Below are 24,200 nucleotides of genomic sequence, written 5' to 3' on the forward strand. Positions count from 1 at the left end.
TTTCCTGGATAGATGCCCAGTAATTGGACTGCAGGATCAAATGGGAGGTCTATGTTGAGTTCTTTGAGGTTTCTCTCTACTTCCTTCCAAAAAGGTTGTATTAGTTTGCAGCACTGTAAAAGTGTTCCTTTCTCTCCACATCCACACCAGCATCTGCAGTTTTGAGATTTTGTGATATAGGCCATTTTCGATGGGGTTAGGTGATATCTCAGTGTGAATTAAATTTGCCTTTCTCTAATAATTAGGGATGATGAGCATTTTTTCATTTGTTTGCTGGCCATTTGTCTGTCATCTTTGGAGAAGATTCTATTCATCTCTCTTCCCCATTGATGTATGGGATTGTTAGGTTTTTTTTTTTTTTTTCTAGTGGATTAATTAAAGTTTTGTGTAGATCCTTGTTATTAAGCATTTGTCTGATTCAAAATATGCAAATATCCTTTCTCATTGGGTAGGTTGTCTATTTGCTTTGGTTGTTGTCTCTTTGGCTGTACAGAAACTTTTCAATTTAATTAAATCTCATTTGTTTATTATTGCTGTTGTTGCTATTGCCATGGCAGTCTTCTTCATAAAGTCTTTCCCAGGCTGGTATCTTCCAGTGTTTTTCTTATTCTTTCTTTGAGGATTTTTATTGTTTCATGCCTTAAATTTAAGTCCTTTATCCATCTTGAATCAATTTTTGTGAGTGGAGAAATGTGAGGGTCCAGTTTCAGTCTTTTACATGTGGATATCCAGTTCTCCCAGCACCATTTATTGAATAGGGAGTCTTTCCCCCAGTGGACACTCTTCTTTGGTTTATTGAAGATTAGGTGGTTATAAGTTGTTGGTTTCATTTCCTGGTTTTATCTTCAATTCCAAATGTCTATGTCTCTATTTTTGTGCCAGTACCATGCTATCTTGACACTATGGCCTTGTAATACAGTCTGAAATCTAGTATGGTGATCCCCCCAGTTTTGTTTTTATTACTAAGAACTGCATTTGTATGCAGGGTTTTTTTCTGGTTCCATACAAAATGCAGAATCATTTTTTCTAAGACTTGAAAGTTGGATGTTGTTATTTTAATATGGATGGCATTGAATTAGTAAATTGCTCTGGGAAGCATAGACATTTTAACAATGTTGATTCTTCCCAGCCCTGAGCATGGTATATTCTTCCATTTAGTAATGTTCTCTGCTCTTCCCTTTCTTGGGGTTTCATAATTTTCTTTACAGAGTTCCTTCACCTCTTTTGTTAGGTATATTCCTAAGTATTTCATTTCTTTGGGGCTATGGTGAAGGGAGTTGAATCCTTAATTAACCTCTCATCTTGGCTGTTGTCGGCGAATAGAAAGGCAACTAACTTGTGGACATTGATTTTTATATCCTAAGACATTACTGTATTTTTTGAGAACTTCCAAAAATCTTGTGGTTGAGTTTTTAGGATTCTGTAAGTATAAGATCATACCATCAGCAAAAAGGAAGAGTTTGACCTTCTCTGCTCCCATTTGGATGCCCTTTATTTTCTTGTCTTGTCTAATTGTATTGGCTAAAAGTTCCAGAAATATGTTGAATAGTAATGGTGACAGAGGAAAACCTTGTCTGGTTCCAGTTCTAAGAGGAAAAGCTTTCAGTTTTATTCTATTCAGTAAAATATTAGCTATGGGTTTGTCATAGATAGCTTCAATCAGTTTCAGAAATGTGCCACCTATGCCTATACTCCTCAGTGTTCTAATTAGAAAAGAATGCTGGATTTTATCGAATGCTTTTTCTGCATCTATCGGGAGGATCATGTAGTCTTTGGTTTTGCTACTGTTGATATGGTGAATAACGTTTTTAGATTTATGTAAACCAGCCTTGCATCCCTGGGATGAAACCTACTTGATCATGATGTATGACTTTTTTGATGATAAGCTGTAATCTATTGGCTAAGATTTTGTTGAGAATTTTTGCATCTATATTCATTAGTGAAATTGATGTGAAATTACCCTTTTTAGTTGGGTCTTTTCCTTGTTTTTGGAAAACCAATATGAAGTGACTATCATTGTCCTTTTTGACTTCAGTTGCTTTAAATCCATATGAAAATAAGATTGCAACCCCTCTTTTCTTCTGAATTCCATTTGCCTGAAAAATGGACTTCCAACCCTTAACTCTGAGTTTTAATTTGTCTTTTGATGTGAGATGTGTTTCCTGCAGACAGCAAATAGATGGCTTGTATTTTTTAATCCAATCAGCCAATCTATGCCTCTTCAGTAGAATTCAAGCCATTGACAGTTATTGAGATAATTGATAAGTGTGTAGCATTCTATCCATCTTATTTTGTGAAAGTCCATTGCTTAGTTTTGTCTTTTGCATCATTGTGGAAACTAGGTTCTATCCTTTAATTTTCAGGTGTTTACTTTACTTTGGTGAAGGTCCATTGTGATGGTCAGTGTGTAGAACAGGTTGAAGTATTTCCTGTAAAGCTGTTCTTGTTGTGGCAAATTTCCTCAATGTTTGCATATCAATAAAGGATTTGATTTCTCCATCAATTTTAAAGCTTAGCTTAGTGGGATATAGAATTCTGGGCTGGAAACTGTTCTGTTTAAATAGATTAAAGACAGATGACCATTGTCTTCTGGCTTAAAAAGTTTCATTAGAGAAGTCTGCAGTCACCATGATAGATTTGCCCCTGTAGTTCAGTTGGCCTTACTCCTGGCAGCTTGCAAAATCATTACTTCTGTCTTGACTTTCGATAGATTCATCAGAATGTGCTTTGGAGAGGCTCTATTTGAATTGAGGTGACCAGGGGACTGATATCCCTCTGAAATGAGTATGTCAGAATCTTTGGTGATATTTGGAAATTTTTCATTTATAATATTCTCTAGAATGGCTTCCATTTCTCTAGGGCATTCTTCTTCCCCTTCTTGGATACCTATTATTCGTATGTTTGAACACTTCATGGAGTCCCATAATTCTTTCAGTGAACTTTCTGCTTTCTCTCTCTTCTTTTCTGCCTCATTAACTATCTGAGTTATCTCCAGAGCTTTATCCTCTACCTCTGAGGTTCTTTTTTCTGCATGATGTAATCTGTTGTTGATACTTTCTATTGCATTCTTAAGTTCCCTAATTGACTACTTCATTTCCTTCAGCTCTATTGTATTCTTTCTATATTCTTCATATCATTCATCTCTTATTTGATTCTGTTTTTCGATTTCCTTTTGGTTATTTTCCAAAAACCTGGACTATAAGTACTATAAATCAATAAAATATAATACTATAAATCAAACCAAAACAAACAAGCAAGAACCCTTATGGGATAACATTGGGGGGGAACAAATAATAGGTTCAGAAATACTGGCAAAAATGAAATTCTAATTATTAAAGAAGGCAAAAATGGAAGATTATATTTAAAGTAGAATAGTGAAAAAAAAAAAAAAACAAGAAATATGCCAAGGAAAAATGTTGAAATTAAGAAAACAAACAAACAAAAAAACTCTAAAAACAAAAACCCCAAACCAAAGAATCAAACAGTATATATATGTTGCTGAATATTGTCCGGGCAACAGGTGATCTTTTGAGGTATAAGATGTTAATCACAATGTTGATACAGCTGTACATGATTGAGACTGAAGGCCTCTGCTGATCTCTCAGACCCTTCAGGCTTGGGAGCCAAAAATCTCCTTAGCCCACTTAAACGACACTCCAAACTATGAACGTTGGCCAAGTAGAAGCTTTCCAAGAAAAGCACCCATCCCTGGGATCTCTCCTGGTGTGGCTGCCTGCTCATCCAGTATGCCAAGTCCATACTCCTATTATGCCCCTGAAGGCCAACACTGACAATCTGCCACACTTGGATCTCCGCACTTCCCCAGCGTCTCGGTCCCTGCTCTAGGGTCTCTCAATCACTAGATTGCTCACCCAAGGTCTCCCGGCTGATCTCCACACTGCAACACACAGGGGCAGCTCCCCACAGCAGCTGTGAGAGCAGCCCACAGCTGAACAATATTAGTTCCCTTCCGGCTCAGCGTCTCAAACAAGGGCCCCAGACAATGCCCAAAGTCATCTGCACATACCGGCCCAAGATCTCCCAAGGCAGTTTAATCCAGTGCCCAAGTCCAAGAAAACAAAAGCAGCCCACAGGTAAGGCTTTTCCTGCTTGCAGTCTTGCTGTTGCTATGGGTACAGCAGCAGGCAGCCTCCGACTGAACAATCCACCTACCACTTGCCAGTTTTCCACCACTTCTGTCCTCCTCGTGGGGTCCAGAAGTCTCTCACCAGCTTCCTGTGTCACAAAGGGAATCCTCTGGGCAAAACCCAGCAGCCAGAGATGCCTGGAGTCTTCTCTCTCCAATCTCAGTGTGCCCAGCTGCACAGAAGCTATTAGTCAGCCACCATCTTTCTCCAGGTCCTACCAAAACCAATTATTTTAGTTTTAATGAGCGTCAGTTTCTTCACCTGAAGAATAGGGGAAAATAATATATATATATTGCAGATTTGAACTGAAGATTAAATGCGATGTTGTAAGCAAAGGGCTTAGGAGAAGGCAAATACCTCCCAAATAGCTCTTAAGGTCCTTGATAGCATGTCCCAATCCTGCAGATATACATGAGGGGGTATATATAAGTAGCTTAATGTTCCTTCAGTTCTGCTGAATTTTCATATATAAGAGCAATAATCAGTCAAAACACAATGGGAATAGATACAAACCACATAAGAAGGAAATCTATCATTTAATAAATACATTAAAGGATAGACTATGAAGTAATCAAAATATCTAAAAAGTACAAGAAAATATTTTGCTGCATATTCAAAGTATGATTCAAATCTTTGTTTTTATATTTAAGAAATAATTTAATTAGTCAAATATCAAAAACAAAACCCCAAAATTTTAAATTTATTTATGATCTTGAAATGAAAAATAATTTTAATAAAGACAAAGTGTAAAAAGAAAAAAAAAGAAATACATTTCATTATATTTTATTGTAAAAATATGCATGTCAAAAGGGAAGATTTTTTAAATGTATTTTTTTAATTACCTATGGTAAAATTACTCTTTTTAATGTATAATTCTGTGAGAATGTAACCACCACCATGATTAAGGTATGAAATAGCAACATCATCCTCTAGAAATATTCATTTAGGCTACCCCTTTAGCAATCAGATCCTTTTACCTTCCCTAACCCCAGAAAACCAATTACCAAAAATCAATAATTCTGCCTCTTCCAGAATGTCAGAAAAATTGAATCATCCAGCATGTAGCCTTTCAGTCTGGCTTCTTTCATTTAACTTAATACATTTATAATTCAGACATGTTTTTCCAGGAATAGAGTTTGTGTATTTTTATTGCTAGTTCATTGCACATATTAGCAGCTTATCCAAACACAATCAGAAGGATATCTAGTTTGTTTTCAGGTTTAGGCAATTATTCATAATGCTGCTGTAAGCATTCACATTCAAATAAAATGTAAATATATATTTTCATTTCTGATATAATAGGCATGAGATAACTTGTATCATACAGTAAGAAAATGCTTAACTTTATAAGAAATATCAGTACTTTTTCACAATGGCTGTACCATTTTGCATTCCCACAAGTAATTACTACAAATCATGCATGAGAGTTTCACTTACTCTACAACCACGTTAGCACTTGTATTCTGACTTTTTAAAATATAGCCATTTTAATGAGTGCACAATTATATCCCACCATGGCTTTAATTTGGAATTTCCTAATAATGAACAATGTTAAATATTCTTTAATGCACCCGTACTTGTCATCCTATACCTTGTTAGTAGAGTATGAGTTTAGTCCTTTTTTTCCATTTTGGTTTAACATGCCTTGTTTTTGTTTTCTCTTTATGGGATCATTATATAATATGTATATCAGTTCTTTATCCATGATTTTTCTCAGGTTATCTCTTTTCATGTTCTTAACCTCTGTCTTATAAAGAATAGAATTTTTAAATTGTGATTAAGTCCAATTTATCATTTTTTAGAGGATACTGGTTTTGGTGTTGTGTCTAAGAAATTTTTGCATATTCTAAGGTCACAGATTTTCTGTCATATACTCTGCTCAGACTGTCAAATGGCACCACCACTTTGGAAAACAGGCGGCAGTTTCTTCTAACGTTAAACATCCATGAGTATTTCGACCCAATCATTCAAATCCTAGGTAGTTTCAAGAGCAATGACGCACATGTTTATAGAGAATTGCCATGAATGTTCATAGTAATATTGTTTGTAATAACCAAACTGTAGAAACAACTTAAATTTTCATCAAATGTGAATAAACCAAAACCCTTAGCAATACAAAGACCAATGTATCAATACAGGTAACAAATAGTTCTCAAAATAAATATTCTGACTGACCAAAAGAAGACAGTTGACCCCTTATATTCATGGGTTCTCCATCTGTGGATTTAATATTTGGGGGAAAAAAAAGAAATATAGCATAACAACTGTTTGCATAGCATTTCCATTGTATTGGACATTTATAAGTAATTTACAGATGATTTAAAATATACAAGAGGGTGTTCTTAAGATCTATGGAAATATTACACTATTTTATGTAAGGAGCTCGAGCATTCACAGATTTTGGCATCTGCAAGAGTCTTGGAACCAATCCCCAGGGAAAAGTGTATTCTGTTTATATAAAACTCTAGAAAATTCAAACTAATCTACAGTGACAGAAGCAAAGAAGTGTTCATCTGGTGAAGGAGTAGAAGCTGAGGGGAAATCAGTAGTAAATAGTGATACAAGTAGATTTTGCAGGTTTCACATATGCTCATCATCTAAATTATGATGTGTTCATGTCAAAATTCATCAGACTGTACATTTTAAATATGTTGCCTATTTTATGTCAATTATACCTCAAAGAAGCAGTTTAAAATGTAAGTCTGTTAACAGAAAAAAAAAATCATCAACCATGAGAAATGTTGGGAAAATTCTCAATGAAATGGATTATGAATGTTAAAATTTCTGGGGTTTTGACTTCGAGGTGAGAAAACATTTAGGGAAGTACAATTATATCTCATCAATTAACTACTGTAACTTCAAACCCTCTGCATGTATCTCTATCCTTCAGGGCACCATAATCACTGAAAAAATAAGTTCTAGACCTAGGTTGATAAAAAATATAAGTTGTTTCTACTGTGCATATGACTTTCAAAAAAGTCAGAATATGATCCTTTACTTATGAATATTCACAAATTTTATTTCATGTAGAAATATTATAACATGTTCCAACCATCTATGCAAATTGATATTCCCCCACCCCCATTTTCTCAATCATAGTTTAAAAATATACACTTTGAAAAGAGATAGGGAATGCCTGAAGTGTATATTTCTATTTGAAATAATGCCTGAATCTTGAGGCAGATTTTAGTTTATGTTAAAAAAAAAATGATGGAATGGAATTTGTTTTTTAGTATGATTTCTCTTGAGAAAATATTGTCTGATAAATACAAATCTGTGTATGATTTCCTGGCAAAATGAAGATTTAGCCAAGTTACCTGGGGATATTTGTGATGAATCATGTCAAGATTAATAAAACTATGGGCTATCACATTTTCCTACAGATTTCTAATGGATGCTATGTTTCATAATTCTTTGGCATCCAACTGTATAATATCTGAATAAATATCCACATTAAGCTTTAAGAATGAGAGTGCTTAGTACATCGCTATGCCATTAAGTGCGCTAAGTGTTGCTGTGCCTTAGTAACCAAGGAAGTGGATGACTTGCTCATGGAAATCAAATGCCAATTGCATCTTTGTAGTTGTAGTGTGGTTTGGAGCAAAATCATTCTGAAAATATAATGTGACAGCAATAAACCAGCCAAGGCTCAGAAACCTTGTTTTTCTGGGCATTCCCATTATGCAGCCAGAAATATTCCCAATATATCTTCTCCTTGATTGTATACTTATTAAATAAAACTTCCCACTGTGACCAAAGATGTCACCTCTGATGATGGTGACCCACTCTTAAGCTTACTCAGAATGTTCCATACCTTTCTCAGGTTGTTCTGGCATAACACTGAGATATCCCACTGAGTTGCAAGATTTTCCTAGATTTCCCAATTCCATTATTACGTTTACTTGTATAATTTTTATTTCCTTAATTATCCTTGCCAACAATTCCTGTCTGAATTTATATTACCAATTTTTTGCTTTTATTCCTTGACTATCCAATACCCTTTTAATATTTTTATTTTTTTTCCAGATCTCCTGTTTCTTTATAGTCCCAATATTATGTCTCAGTATTGTATTTTTTTGTTAGCTTTATTTTCATTAGTTAATGATTCTAAATGACTACCATTCATTTTCTATCATAGTTTTTCTTCTCTTTGATAATTTGTGATAGAACAAATTCTAGCAAGGAAATGGGAATGAAATAGATATTTTCAAAAATCCATTACAGTCTCAGTTTTTAAGTTCACTATTGTTTTGTTTAATTTTTTAAAGAACTAGGAGCAATTTAAGTATCAGAATTTTGAGTGTCATCACCCTCACAAGCAAGATTTTATACCCTTAACCATTCCACAGATCTTGTAATATTTTTTTCAAATTTTCCATCTCCTTGAAACAGCTTTCAAAGATGTGTGAGCGGTTGTATGTGATTCAGTAATTATCCATAACAAATAGCCACAAAATATCAGTGACAAATTACATTAATAATGTGTTTCTTACTTACACGACCATGGATTTCAGACACTGACCAAAACAAGTCACATGACCAAGTCCAACTTCAAAGAGAGAGGAAGTATACTCTTCCCCAAAAGGGAAACTGACACCAGCAGAGTGAGGATGTATATGTGGTGTTCTTACCATGGATTGAGGCCAGGGGTTAAATCACATTTGCAGAAAAGGAAACTAATCGACAATACCAAGGAGAGTGTTTGCAACTTCCTCAAAAGTTAAAAGTCTAAAAAAGAAAATAATAACTAGTTTGACATCAGTGATTTAGGGAGAAAGACATACTGATTCATTTTCCCATAAAAATGTAGTTACATATAGAGATTAGAATCAATTTTTAAATTACATTTTGAGTTAAGTAGATTTGAACATTGGCCTGAAACCAAACCACCATGAATAGCATTACTTTATTTCCAAGTCATGAAAGTTCAAACTATAAACACTTTTTTGGAGAGAAATATCATTTTAGAGATGGAGTACATACATTGCTATACTTTTTCATACTTCCCACAGTACATCAAGAATTTTATTTTTAATTGAATTGATGGAAATTTAGCATAAAATGTGAGTATATCCAGATGTGTATTTCTAGAACATCTGTATAAAAGCATAGGCCATATGCTTTTCTGATAGAATAATGCAAACTAGGCTTGGAGAATCTTGTTTACTCTTTAATAGCCTTTGAGTATTTCACACTGACTAGTTGGTTATATTTCAAAACTTTTATTTATTTATGTTAAATGTAGAATTTAACAAAATAAGCAGTAGTTAAATATAGCCTTTAAAAAATGAAAGTTCAAATGGGATATATAATTTATATGTGACTTATAATTACACTATAGCCAGTTGATTCATAGTCATTTCTAAATTCTCCCACTGAAGCAGCTGGATGACCCAAGTGCACAGTTTTCTAAGAAAGTAGATGGTACTACAAGAAAAACAAACAAAGAAAAAAACACACAGACAGGGCATATATATACACACAAACACACACATTGTCTTGATGTGTAATCAGGCTCCAGGAACTCATTTATTTTTCAGAAATTCAATTTACCTGTATTCATCATTAATTATTAGTGATATAATAAAAATTAATATAGTTTTAAACACTCGAAATCTTTGAAAGTCGATTTAAATATGTAACCTGCTTTTTCCGATTTGCTAATGGCAGTAGAGAGTTTGTATCATGAAAATAAAAAGCTACATTGTGTTTATTGTTGACATGCTTCTTTATCTTTCTTCAGGTACATTGAGCTATTTCCAATATTGTCATTCTTAAGCCAGAAAACTGTGTCTAAAATGTTATGCCATCTTTAGTCCCCACGTGCATGTTATTACTATTCAATAATTACATAAAGTGGCAAATTTTATAAACAGGTCATGATTTATAGATATTGAATATTTTTTCCCATGGAATCTGTTTTGGTATTTGATTCAGGGTACACTGATTTAAGCTATGTTGGCACAAAGAGATGTTGTCAAAACATTTCATATTCCTTCATCCATAACATATTTTTATTGTTTCAGCACATTAACAATATGGAATACAATTATTGTGACATAAAAATAATCTCCTGGCTCTCTCCTGAAAAGTTTCTCTGGATTTAAGATTTCAAGTGGTTTCATAGTATTATAGGCATGTTTCCTGTTCTATTCCTCCAACAGCATAAGGTTCAACTCCACATTTCCACTTTATGCCCTTCTGTTACTCATAATTATGCACTCATTTATAATTAATATAAAAACAAGATATCAATTATTTTTTGCATAAGCTAGTGTACACTCTCCTTCCTCTTCAAAAAAGATAAACAAATAAACAAACCTTTCATTTCTTAAATCTCTCTCTTCCCTCTACCAAACAATGCTATACTTGAAACATGTTACCCCTCTCCCAATCTTATTTTGCACTGGGTCCTAGTTTTGGTTGATTAAGATGTATTTATTTTTCTAAATTTAGCCTATATGTGTATGTCTGTCTAGTTTCAAGAATACTTATTAAACACAAATATTGCATAATTTTTCAACTAATATTGAGCTTTTTAGGAGTCCATTGTTATCTTTTACTTTTAACTACCCTTAAAAATAAAGTTGTAAGGCTTAAAGACTCATGCAAATGATAAAACACAAATATGGTTTACTGTTGGTGTAAGTGCCAGTGCTGCAGAGAGACAGCCTTGCAGCCTCAGGGGGAAGCTCGCTCCTCTAATGTTAGGAAAAGGGGGTGGGACAAGAAACATGAGACTACACATCTTAGGATGGCGTGTAGCAAAGTTCTTTATTCGGGGGTCTGATTTTATACACTTCTAGTCATGTACACACTTAATCTATCATCTGTTAGTTTCACCATTACCTCATTTTACCTATCTGAAATTAACTAGTAAGGAAATATCCTGTTACCACATCAACACAATCATTTCTGCAGTTAACATTTTTTTCTAGATATTGACTAATCTCTTGGGCTAGTATCTCAATAAAGATCACAAAGAAGAAAACAGCCACAGGGAAACAGAGTTAATGGAAGAGTGCCTTCAAGCATTAACTCAGTTTACCCAGCATGAAGTATGGACTGTGTTTCTCCACAGGGCAGAACACCTGTAGACCTCTGACAATATGTTTTTAACATATGTCAACCCTTTGGCCCGTATCTCTGAGGAGGGGTGGCATGCCCTTTGACCTGAGGCTTAATGAGCACAACTTCAGAGACCCAGCCTGTGGGATTTTAACCCCAAGCAAGCCAGCTCTCTGCGTGTGATCCAGGGAGGCCCAGGTTCCTTAAGCCTCTGTAAGAACAGCAAGCTGTTTTTAACTCACACTGTGTTCACTTTGTGTGCTTGATATAGGATATGTTTATTTCTTTTTTTGTGTGCATGTAGCTTTTTTTTTTATTATTATTGTTGGGGATTCATTGAGGGTACAATAAGCCAGGTTACACTGATTGCAATTGTTAGGTAAAGTCCCTCTTGCAATCATGTCTTGCCCCCATAAAGTGTGACACACACCAAGGCCCCACCCCCCTCCCTCTGTCCCTCTTTCTGCTTCCCCCCCCATAACCTTAATTGTCATTAATTGTCCTCATATCAAAATTGAATACATAGGATTCATGCTTCTCCATTCTTGTGATGCTTTACTAAGAATAATGTCTTCCACTTCCCTCCAGGTTAATACGAAGGATGTAAAGTCTCCATTTTTTTTAATGGCTGAATAGTATTCCATGGTATACATATACCACAGCTTGTTAATCCATTCCTGGGTTGGTGGGCATTTAGGCTGTTTCCACATTTTGGCGATTGTAAATTGAGCTGCAAGAAACAGTCTAGTACAAGTGTCCTTATGATAAAAGGATTTTTTTCCTTCTGGGTAGATGCCCAGTAATGAGATTGCAGGATCAAATGGGAGGTGTAGCTTGAGTGCTTTGAGGTTTCTCCATACTTCCTTCCAGAAAGGTTGTACTGGATATGTTTATTTCTAAATATTATCCTACAGTCTACCCATGGGGAAGGGTAAGCAAAGAGAGGGGAGGGGAAAGGAGGAGGAGAATTGAGGGGAGGGGAGGGCATTTGGTGGGATCTCACCTAAGGTGCACATTTTGAAGTACTTACCATGCCCCCCCACCAGGTGAGGGGCTCCTCTACTTTAACTTTACCTTGGAAGTGAGAACCTAAAAATCTGTTCCCTAAATATAACCTATATTTATAACCTAAACCTAAAATCTGTTCCCTCATATTAATTTGAAATAAAAAGCAAAGAAAATAAAATAACCTAAATCTGTTCCCTCATATTAATGTTAAATAAAAAAGCAAAAAAAAATAAAATAAAGTTGCAGCTCAGAAAAAAAAATAAAGAAAACATTATGGCAATATAAATCTTTCAGCCTTCCATAACAAATTACTATAGACTAGCTGGCTTACATGAGAGGAATTTATTTTCTCACAATTTTGGAGGCTACAAGACTTGAGATCCAGACTCAGCTTCATGTGAGGGCTTTCTTCCTGACTTGCACACAGTTGCCTTCATCTCTGAGGTGTCTTTTATTTCAAACAATGCTAATTCCATGGGATAAGGATCCCACTCTATGACTTCATTTAACCTCACTTATCTCCTGTTCTTAAATCTAGTTGCATTGCAAGGGGCATAATTGAATCCACAGCAAAGGATAGCCATGAAGGGGCTTCATAACCCAAATAAATCACCTGTTAGCACAGAGGTTGACAGGTTTAAGAAGACACCTTACTTGATGTCTGTTCCTTGTTGTGGACATGTAAAATAAGACATGTTTCATCTGATACTCTCTGATAGAAAATTGTTGCTGCAAAATAATTGGGTAGGAGACAAAACTAAGATGGTGGCTGAGTAGGAGTTTCTATGCAGCCTGGCACAGTGAGAGTGGGGAGAGAAGACTCCAGGCATCTCTGGCTGGTGGGTTTTGCCCAGAGGCTTCCCTTTGGTGAACAGGAAGTCAGTGAGAGACTTCTGGACCCCACGAGGAGGACAGAAGCTGCAGAAAACTGGCAAGTAATGGGTGCATTTGTTCAGTTGGAGGCTGCCTGCAGCTGTAACCATGCAACAGCAAGACTGTAAGCAGGAAAAGCTTTACCTGTGGGCTGTTTTGGTTTTCTTGGACTTGGGCACTCGATTGAACTGGCTTGGGAGATCTTGGGTGGTTGTGCGGATGACTTTGGGCATTATCTGGGGCCCCAGACTGAGGTGCTGAGCTGGAGGGGAGTTAATATTGTTCAGCTGTGGGCAATCTGCACAGTTACTGTGGGGGTGCTGCCCCTGTGTTTTGCAGTGTGGGGATCAGCCGGGAGATCTTGGCTGAGTAATTTAGTGACTGAGCTGCCCAAAGGCGGGGGCTGAGATACTGGGGAAGTGTGGAGATCCAAGTGTTTGGCAGATTAACAGCCTTGGCCCTCAGGGACATAGAGAGAGTCTGGATTTGGTGCACTGGATAAGCAGGCAGCAACACCAAGAGAGATCCCAGTGATAAATGTTCTCCTTGGAAAGCTTCTGCTTGGGCAAGGTTTATAGTTTGGAGTGTCTTTTAAGTGTGAGGAGACATTTGGGCTCCCAAGCCTACAGGGTCTGAGAGACCAGGAGAGACCTCCAGGCTCCATCTCAAACAGCTGTTATTAATATTGCAATCAACATCTCATATCTCAGAAGATCACCCTATAGCCCAGACAATATTCAGCAGGATATATATACTACTTGATTATTTGGTTTTGAGTATTGTTTTTTGTTTTGTTTTTGTTTTTTTTCTTCTTCTTCTTAATTTCAACATTTTTCCTTGACTTTTTTTCCCTTTTTGCTCTTTTTTCTTCCTTTTTTCCACTATTCTAGTTTAAATACAATCTTCCATTTTTGGCTTTTTTAACAATTACAATTTCATTTTTGTCAGTGTTTCTGCCCATATTATTATTTTTATCCTCCCATTTTATCCCATAAGGGTTTTTGCTTGTTTGTTTTGGTTTGATTTATACTATTTTTGTCTTTCCTCTGTACATGCTATAGGTGGGGTACTGTGTCTGATCTGGCTGACAAAGAGCTGTTGACCTTGAGGGAACCACCCATCCCAGCACCCCAGAGGTTGGAAGTTTTTAAGGTTGGGTCATAGTACCCTACTACACACTTATATTACTCCTATTTCCTTCCTTTTCTTCTTGTTGTCAATATTTCCTTTTATTCACTCCCTCTTCTTTCTCTTTTTTTTTTCTTTTTAAAATCTTTTTTTCCTTCTTGTTCTTCCATCTTCTTATCCTTCTGGTCCCATACCAAAAGGGCTCATTAAAACTTTAGGCAAGTGACACAGTAACTTAAAGAGTAAGAAGAAGTGAAAGGAAAATTAGGCTAAAGAAACAGATACCAGAAAGCACTCATGAAGAAGAATCAGCAGAAAAATCACAGCAACATGAAATACCAGTCCAGAGTAACCCCTTCTAGGGATCATGAGGTAGCTACAGCAGAGGATTCCTCCTATAAAGAAATGTTAGAAATGGCATAAGGGAAATTTAAAATACAGATGATGAAAACAATGAAGGAAGTTGTTGAGAAGGTGGAAAATAACCAGAAGGAAAGCCAAAAACAGAATCAAATAAGAGATAAATGATATGAGGACTACAGAATGGATATAGCAGAGATGAAGGAACTGAAGCAGTCAATTAGGGAACTTAAGGATGCATTAGAAAGTATCAACAACAGATCACATCATGCAGAAGAAAGAATCTCAGAGGTAGAGGATAAAGCTCTGGTGATAACTCAGATAGTTAAAGAGGCAGAAAAGAAGAGAGAGAAAGCAGAAAGTTCACTGACAGAATTATGGGACTCTATGAAGCGTTCAAACACACAAGTTATAGGTATCCCAGAAGGGAAAGAAGAATGCCGTAGAGGAATGGAAGCCATTCTAGAGAATATTATAAATGAAAAATTTCCAAATATCACCAAAGATTCTGACATACTTATTTCAGTCCCCTGGTCACCTCATTTCAAACAGAGCCTCTCCAAGGCACATTGAGATGAATCTATCGAAAGTCAAGACAGAAGTAATGATTTTGCAAGCTGCCAGGAGTAACCACCAACTGGCCTACAGAGGCAAATCTATGATGGTGTCCGCGGACTTCTCTAATGAAAATTTCAAGCCAGAAGACAATGGTCATCTGTCTTTAATCTACTTAAACAGAACAGTTTTTAGCACAGAATTCTATGCCCAGAAATTTGACAATGTGAAGGAAATGGATCAATATTTGGAATCACACCCTCTCCCTAAACTCAGCCAGGAAGAAATAGAGCTCCTGAACAGACCAATTTCAAGCACTGAGATCAAAGAAACAATAAAAATCTTCCAACAAAAAAATGCCCTGGTCCACATGGCTTCACACCAGAATTTAATCAAACCTTCATAGAAGAGCTTATTCCTGTACTGCAGAAATTATTCCAAAAGATTGAGGAGGAAGGAATCTTCTCCAACACATTCTATGAAGCAAACATCAGCCTGGTACCAAAACCAGGAAAACACCAATCTAAAAAGGAGAATTTCAGACCAATTTCACTAATGAATATAGATGCAAAAATTCTCAACAAAATCTTAGCCAATGGATTACAGCTTATCATCAAAAAAGTTATACATCATGATCAAGTAGGCTTCATGATCAAGTAGGCTGGTTTAACACACCCAAGTCCATACACATTATCCACCATATTAACGGAAGCAAAAATAAAGACCATATGATCCTCTCAATAGATGGAGAAAAAGCATTTGATAAAATCCAGTATCCTTTTCTAATTAGAACACTGAGGAGTATAGGCATAGGTAGTACATTTCTTAAACTGATCAAAGCTGTCTATGACAAACCCACAGCTAATATTTTACTTAATGGAGTAAAACTGCAAGCTTTTCCTCTTAGAATTGGAACCAGACAAGGTTGTCCTCTGTCACCATTACTATTCAACATAGAGATGGAAATTCTAGTCAATACAATTAGACAAGACAAGAAAACAAAGGGCATCTGAATCAGAGCAGAGGAGGCCAAACTTTTCCTCTTTGCTGATGATGGATTTATACTTAGAGAACCCTAAAGACTCAACCACAGACTCTTGCAATTCATTTAAAAATAAAGTAATGTCTCAGGATATAAAATCAATGTCCAAAGAACAGTTGCTTTTGTATATGCCAAAAATAGCCAAGATGAGAGGTTAATTAAAGACACAACTCCCTTCACCATGGCCCCAAAGAAAATGAAATACTTAGGAATATACCTAACAAAAGAAGTGAAGGACCTCTATAAAGAAAATTATGAAACCTTAAGAAAGGAATTAGCCAAAGACTTTAACAAATGGAAGAACATACCATGCTCATGGTTGGGAAGAATCAACATTATTAAAATGTCTATACTTCCAGAGCAATTTATCAATTCAACACCATCCCTATTAAAATACCAACATCCTATTTTTTCAAGACTTGGAAAAAATGATTCTGTGTTTTCTATGGAACCAGAAAAAAAATCCATATAGCTAAGGCAGTTCTTAGTAATAAAAGCAAAGCTGGGGGCATCACCATACCAGATTTTAGGCTGTACTACAAAGCCATAGTGGTCAAGACAGCATGGTACTGGCACAAAAATAGAGACATAGACATTTGGAACCGAACAGAAACCAGCAAGTGAAACCAGCACCTTATAGCCACCTAATCTTGGATAAAACAAGAACGTCCACTGGGAGAAAGACTCCCTATTCAATAAATGGTGGTGGGAGAATTGGATATCCACCACGTAAAGGACTGAACCTGGACCCACACCTTTCTCCACTCACAAAAATTGATTCAAGATGGATAAAGGACTTAAATTTAAGGCATGAAACAATAAAAAATCCAAGAAAAACACTGGAAGATATAAGCCTGGGGAAAGACTTTATGAAGAAGACTGCCATGGCAATTGCAACAACAGCAGCAATAAACAAATGGGATTTAATTAAACTGAAAAGCTTCTGCACAACCAAGGAGACAACAACCAAAGCAAATAGACAACCTACCAATGAGAAAGGATATTTGCATATTTTGAATCAGACAAATGCTTAACAACCAGGATCTATACAGAACTTCAATTAATCCACAAGAAAAAAAAATAATAATAATCCCGTACATCAATGGGGAAGAGAGATGAATAGAATCTTCTCTAAAGAAGACAGACGATGGCCAGCAAATACATGACAAAATGCTCATCATCCCTAATTATTAGAGAAATGCAGATTAAAACCACGCTGAGATATCATCTAACCCCAAGAAGACACAAGATCTCAAAACTGCAGATGCTGGAGAGAAAGGAACACTTTTATACTGCTGGTGGGACTACAAACTAATACAACTTTTTGGAAGGAAGTACGGAGAAACCTCAAAGAACTCACCTAGACATCCCGTTTGATCCTATAATCCCATTACTGGGCATCTATCCAGAAGGAAAAAAAGCCTTTTATTATAAAGACACTTGTACTAGGCTGTTTATTGCAGCCCAATTTACAATCGCTAAAATGTGGAAACAGCCTAAATGTCCTTCAACCAAGGAATGGATTGGCAAGCTGTGGTATATGTATACCATGGAATATTATTCAGCTTTAAAAAAAAAAATGGAGATTTTTGCAGCATTTGTACTAACCTGGATGGAGGTGGAATATATTACCCTTAGTGAGGCATCACAGGAATGGAGAAGCATGCATCCTATGTATTCAGCTTTAATATGGGGACAATTAATGACAATCAATGACATGGTGGGGCATGGGGGAAGAGGTGAGCAGACAGAGAAAGAGAAAGGGGGTGAGGGTAAGGAAAAGAAAAAAAAGGAAGAAAGAAAATAGTGACTAATTCTCACATAAATTGGATTTGATTTTGCCTAAAGTGCATTACTTAAACATTAATTTTTACCTCAACTTGTTAATATGTTGTTTAGGATAAAGTATACTGCATCCTCATTTATAAGTGAATTATGTTTGTAATTTCCCCTTTATAATAATATATTTTTTCTAATTTTAATATCAGGTGTATCCAGATTAAGTAGAATGATTTTGAAGTATTTCTCCTTTTTCTATTGTCTATATGATTTGGCATGATCTATTTTTTGAATTTATCTTTTATCTTTATTTATAAATATTAGTTGTGTATTCTTTGATACTTCGGGAAAAAATAATAAGAAGTAGTTAATTGATGACTCCATACTGAACCTCAGAGTCAAAGCATTCTGTAACAGACATACTCTTATTTGACAATGTGAATGTTACTTTCTTTGTATTACTATTGTTATGCATACTTTGTTGCAGCAATCATCTGATTTTTTTTCTGAATATATTTGTCTTCGTTCCTTCTTTGTGAGGTTTTTGTTTCTGGTCTCTGTCTTAAACATTGTTAGTGTTGTTAAAGTTTAAGCCTTTTTAATTTTGTGAAGGCAAAAAGTGGAAGCCTAATGAACACATGTATATGTGAAATAAATAATAATAATAATTGGGTAAGATGACTTTTGGAAAAAAAGAGTAGCAAAGGAGACGGGATTTAGTAACTTTACAAGAGCTAGTAGGGTGATTTTATACGTGTGTCTATGCACACGTGTGAGCCTGCATACACATAGGGATGTATGTACATGAAATGTGTGAATATATACATGAAAAAGGAACAGAACTAGATTTATGTCAATTATCTGTAGGCATACCCACTCTATTGTCAAGTTTTTATATACATATTTGAATCAATTATAGATTACTTTTTATAGGATGATTATATTTATTTATATAAAAGCAAAACATATGTATACATATACAAGTGTACACACAAAGAGAATTTGTAAGAAAGTGTGAATAACAGACACCCAATTTCCTAACATTCATAACAATTAAAATTACTCGGAAGTTTTCTAAAGTGCTGTTACTTATCAATTGCATTATTTCCTCTTTTTAGTGAGAGAAACAAATAAAAACATAACATTCTAAATTCATACTTGACTTCTTTTATTTTATTTGACAAAATGATACAAAATCATTCCAAGGTATAGCCACTTGTGGTCTAGGATATATTTTGGTAAAATATGTTTAAAACATAATTTTCAAATTTTCAATTTGATAAAATATTTTCTATTCTTGGATGCTCTTTCTCTTTTCAATTTTAGCTTTCTAAACTTGGCATATTTTTAGAGGAATATTAATTTGTATAACATTTCAATTTTATAAAATTAAATGTCTCATTCACCATAAGGGTACTATACCAAGGATTTTAAAACGTATTTCACAATTTCAGCTGCTTCCAAATGCCAAGATCATACCACAAGTAGGCTTTTGGTTATAATATGCAACAGGAAAAGGTTGATTCCCAAAATACTAAGAAGTATATTAGTCCTTACCAAGTTTTAAGTTGCTGCTTTAATTGGAGGAGAATTAAAAAGAAAATCTTACTTTCTGCCAGTTATGCTAATATATGCCTATGGGAAAGTAAAGAACTGGCTTGATATTTTGAATATATTCCAGTGATGGCTTATCATTCTTGCAGACTGGTACCAGACATCTGCCGGTTGGCCCACACCTTAGTGAAGGACTACTCCTAGTGACAGCTTGTAGGGCGTTGACAGATCTGTGTTCTGTAAACACACACAAACACATATAAACTCCCTTCTAAGATGTTCCTTTCTGTGATCCAACATCTGTGGGACATCACAGGATCCAGCTTTGCCTTTCATCTCCTACCTCATACTTGGGTCCAGATCCATAGATAATCTCACTTCCCATCAAATTCTGCATTAATATCTGCATACCTTTCGGACAAGGGGAATATATATGTAATACTGCCTTTGAGGTATTTTGATATCACATCCCCCAACCCCTCCTTAATAGCTTCTTCTGCCCATAGTCTATCCTCATATTCAACAAATTTTGAATTTGAGTGTATGTGTATGTATTTAGCTTTTTCTTTCAAAATAGTCACAGATTCACTAAGGCAGGACAGAGAGGCCCATCGGCTTCCCATCACTAAGTTTGCTCTATTGGATACATCTTGCATAATCACCATACAATATCAAGATCAGGGCTATGGCATTTGTACCCAGTGTGTGAACCATTCCTTCTTACTTAACAGGTGTAAATTTTGGACAATCACTGTTGAATCAAGATGCAGAACCAGTTCATCACTGACAAGCTCTTCCTCAGGCTTTGTAATCACCCTCATCCCCATCCTGATAGGATTCTTGACCCATGGAAATCGCTCATTTGTTTTCTGCTCTTCTATAATTTTGTCATTTCAAGAATATTATCAAAATGGAATCAGACAATATGTGACATTTTAGTTTGGCTTTTCTTTTTCACTCAGCATTATGCCCTTGAGACCCATCCAACTTATTCCGTTCATCAATAGCTCATCCCTTTTTAATGTTGAGTAGTAGTATATGATATAAAGGTGCTGTAATATGTTTAGCCATTCACCTGTGGAAGGATCTTTTAGTTGTTTCTGGGTTTAGTACATATGCTAAACATATGTAAAGTGGATGTAAATGTTCACCTTCTTTAGGATAATGTCCAGAAATGCAATTACTGCATCATATCATAAATATAGAATACTTTTTTAAGAAATCACCAAATTATTTTTCACACTAGTTATAACACTTTACATTGCCAACAGTGATGTATGAGAGACTCAATTTTTCTATATCTTCATAAATTAGCATTTGGTATAGAGCATTAACACTTAAAAAAACAGCAGTTCTAGTAAGGACATAGTGACAACTAATCATCATCGACACTATCAGTTTATAAGTAAAGAATTTCAAAATATAAATTTGTCTTTTTCTTCTTTTTATATTTTAACTAACCCATATTAAATGCTCTTACTAAGTTTTAACCCTGGAGATATTGTTTGTTTTGTTGTGTTTTTTTGTTTGTTTGTTTTGTTTTGTTTTGTTTTTCAGAAAATGCCAGCAATACTCATTTTTTTTGGATATTCTGAATATTTTCCCTTACACACAAGAATTTTATTAAAGATGTATCAGTACCCATCAACTAGCAAAGTATATTAATTATATCCACTTAATGCTTGTTGAGTAAATGTATCATTGGATGAATGGGGTTTTGACATTGTGAAATGGACATAAATACCTGTCCGGTACCAAAATGCAGGCTTTTCATCATGTTAATAGTTTCAAGAACAGCATAAGCCTCTATTTCATCTGTGTCATTCCTTCCTACTATTTATCATTTTCCAATGTTCAATTATTTTCCTCAGGATACCAACGTTCTACTGTAATATTAAATTTATCAGAAGAGGCAACTCTAAGAAAGCATCTCATTCATCAGTCTGTCTCTGGATTATATGACGTATAAGTTAATTCTAATTACATCTAAATTAATCCTATTTATTAACACCTGCAGAAGACGAGGTTCTACAACTTCCTTTGACAACAATTTAAATATTTTTTAAAAGATATCTTTCTTTACATTTCTACCAATGCTACATGTTCAAAAGAGAGCCAGCTTTATCTTGTGCTCTGATGACTTTAAAAAAAACTACCTCACCCATAAAAATCTTTCATTTATTATCAGATATTACTGACAACTGAGTCATGAGCAGTAATTTGAAAGTGAACCCTAATACAGTAACAAAACAAACGTATTTTAACATTTTTATTAACTTTTAATTTTTTTATGAACAGATTTTATTTCTAAAACAGTTTTAGATTTATAGCATAAGTGAACCATTACCACAGAGTTGCCTACCTACCTCTCACAGCCAGTTTTTCTTGCTATTAATAACTTGTGTTAGTATGGTACACTTGTGAAAATTAATAAATCAATTCTGATATGTTATTATTAAATTAAAGTTTGTATTTAATTCTGATTTTCTTAGTTTTTAGCAAATACCCTTTTCTGTTCTAAGAATCCAGCCACCAAGACAGCACATTTACATCTAGTTGTCTTCTCAGGCTCCTATTGACCGTGAGACTTTCCTTGTTTTTGATTAATGTAGCTTTTAGAAGTACTGGCTGTGTATATTATAGGAGACCCTCTATTGAAATGTTTCTGAGGTTTATCTCATGATTAGAAGAGAGTGTTGGGGACATAGAATCACAAATTTGACCCATAATCCAAAATCATAAACCAAAATACACAATTCTGAATGTTATAATCCCATGTGCTGAAATCTGAAAGATCAAGATCTCTAATTAAGTCTAAACCCCTTAACAATAGAAATCCCCAAAATCACAATCTCAAGATAATGTCTGGTGGAATTATTACCTTGTTATTATTTTTATTTGGAAATTAAACATATTCTAAGATGATTTGGGAGGGTCATGGTGACAAGGTGCAGACTTATGGACTTAATATTAAGGTCCAATTTGACTGGATTAAGGAATATTTATAAACCTGGTAAAGCATAATTTTTGGTGTTTCTGGAGAAGATTGGTGTCTAGGTATAAGTGGATTTGGAGGGGAAAAGCTGCCCTCAGTGTTAGTGGGCACCACGCAATCAGCATGGGGTAGAGAGAACGTGTACAGAAGGGAACTAGTTCTCTCTGGAAGGTGGGAAACACTTTCTGCTGCCTGAGATTCCAGAGCACCAGGTTTCCAGTCTTTGGACTCCAGGACTCACACGAATGGCCCCTTAGGTCCTAAGTGTTTTGGCCTGAGCCACTCTGCTGGCATCCCAGTGTCTTCAGTTTACAGAAAGTCTGTTAGGGGAGTTACAGCCACTATAAATGCATGAGCCAATTTCCCTAATAAAACCCTTCTAATATATCTGTATACATACCTTATTCCTTCTGTTTCTCTGAAGAACCTTGATGAATATGGACTTGGTTTGGGAAAGCCAAATATCATTCCTCCTTGCTGTATTTTTTACAACACAATGGAAGATATCTGTGAAATTGTTCCCTCACGAAATGCCTATAAGTTAATGAAGTTGCTTCCTAGTGAAATATATATTTTGTAATATATATGTAATATAATATGCAATGTAATATATATAAAAAATATGTAAAAGTTTAATAGCTAATTATTATTAGTGGTGAGAAAGCAGAAAATTGTTTAATTGCTATGAATGTTCAATAACCAGAGTTTCAAATGGACAGCATAGTATATTTACAAAATTTGTAGACCCTCACCTGTCTTTAAATACAAGTGCAGAGAGCGTTTATATGAAAGGTCACAGAAGAGGTCAAAATGCAGGCAATATATACAAGAAATATACACTGCCAAATTATTCAATCATGTACAATGTCTAACCCTTCATAAATAGTACCATGATAGCCTTCAGAAACTCCCTTCCTCAGAGAATAAAAAGAATTCTACCTTCTCTGAATGAAGACCCTTGTTGACATTGAAGTTTCTTGCATGTCACAAAACACAATAAGTGGTGAAGTATTCCCAATTCTTAGGGAATTGACTGTTGAGGAAGAAAGACTTCTTATATTTACTGCTAAATCAAACATAGAAAAATTTCCATAAGTTTCATTTTGGCTGATAGGTGACACTTTCAAAACTGTCCCCAATCTTTTAGTGATCAACTATATACAATTCATTGCCCTGTTGGATCAGAAAATTAACTACACCTTTGTGTATTAATAACTGAAAAAAAGTAAAACACTTGAAAAAACATTGATATGAAAATCTGGTGGACTTTGCAGAAGAAAATGGATTTTAACTAAATACCCAAATGATCATGACAGATTTGAAATTAGGTGAGCTCAAGGTTGATAAAAGTGGATTTTAAGGTGTTATAAATAAAATATATGTTTGCCATTCACCCTAATGTATTTGGCTTAATCAATACAGATCATCTGCTCATAACTATTACACGTATGGGACAATTATTAGTATCCTGGAGTGTTCATGTTTGCAAAAAAAAAAAGTGTTCTATTACTGCCTATTTTATTCTGTAAAGTGGCCTAGGAAGTGTTCTGTCATGTTTCTACACCCATAAGTTTCTCAAATAAATTTTAAAACTTTTTTTTTTTTTTGAAACAGAGTCTCACTTTGTTTCCCTTGGTAGAGTGCTCTGGCATCCAGTGGCATCATAGCTCACAGCAACTTCAAACTCTTG

The sequence above is a fragment of the Nycticebus coucang genome, chromosome 3 (genome assembly GCF_027406575.1).
Source record: "Nycticebus coucang isolate mNycCou1 chromosome 3, mNycCou1.pri, whole genome shotgun sequence".
Lineage (NCBI taxonomy): Eukaryota > Metazoa > Chordata > Mammalia > Primates > Lorisidae > Nycticebus > Nycticebus coucang.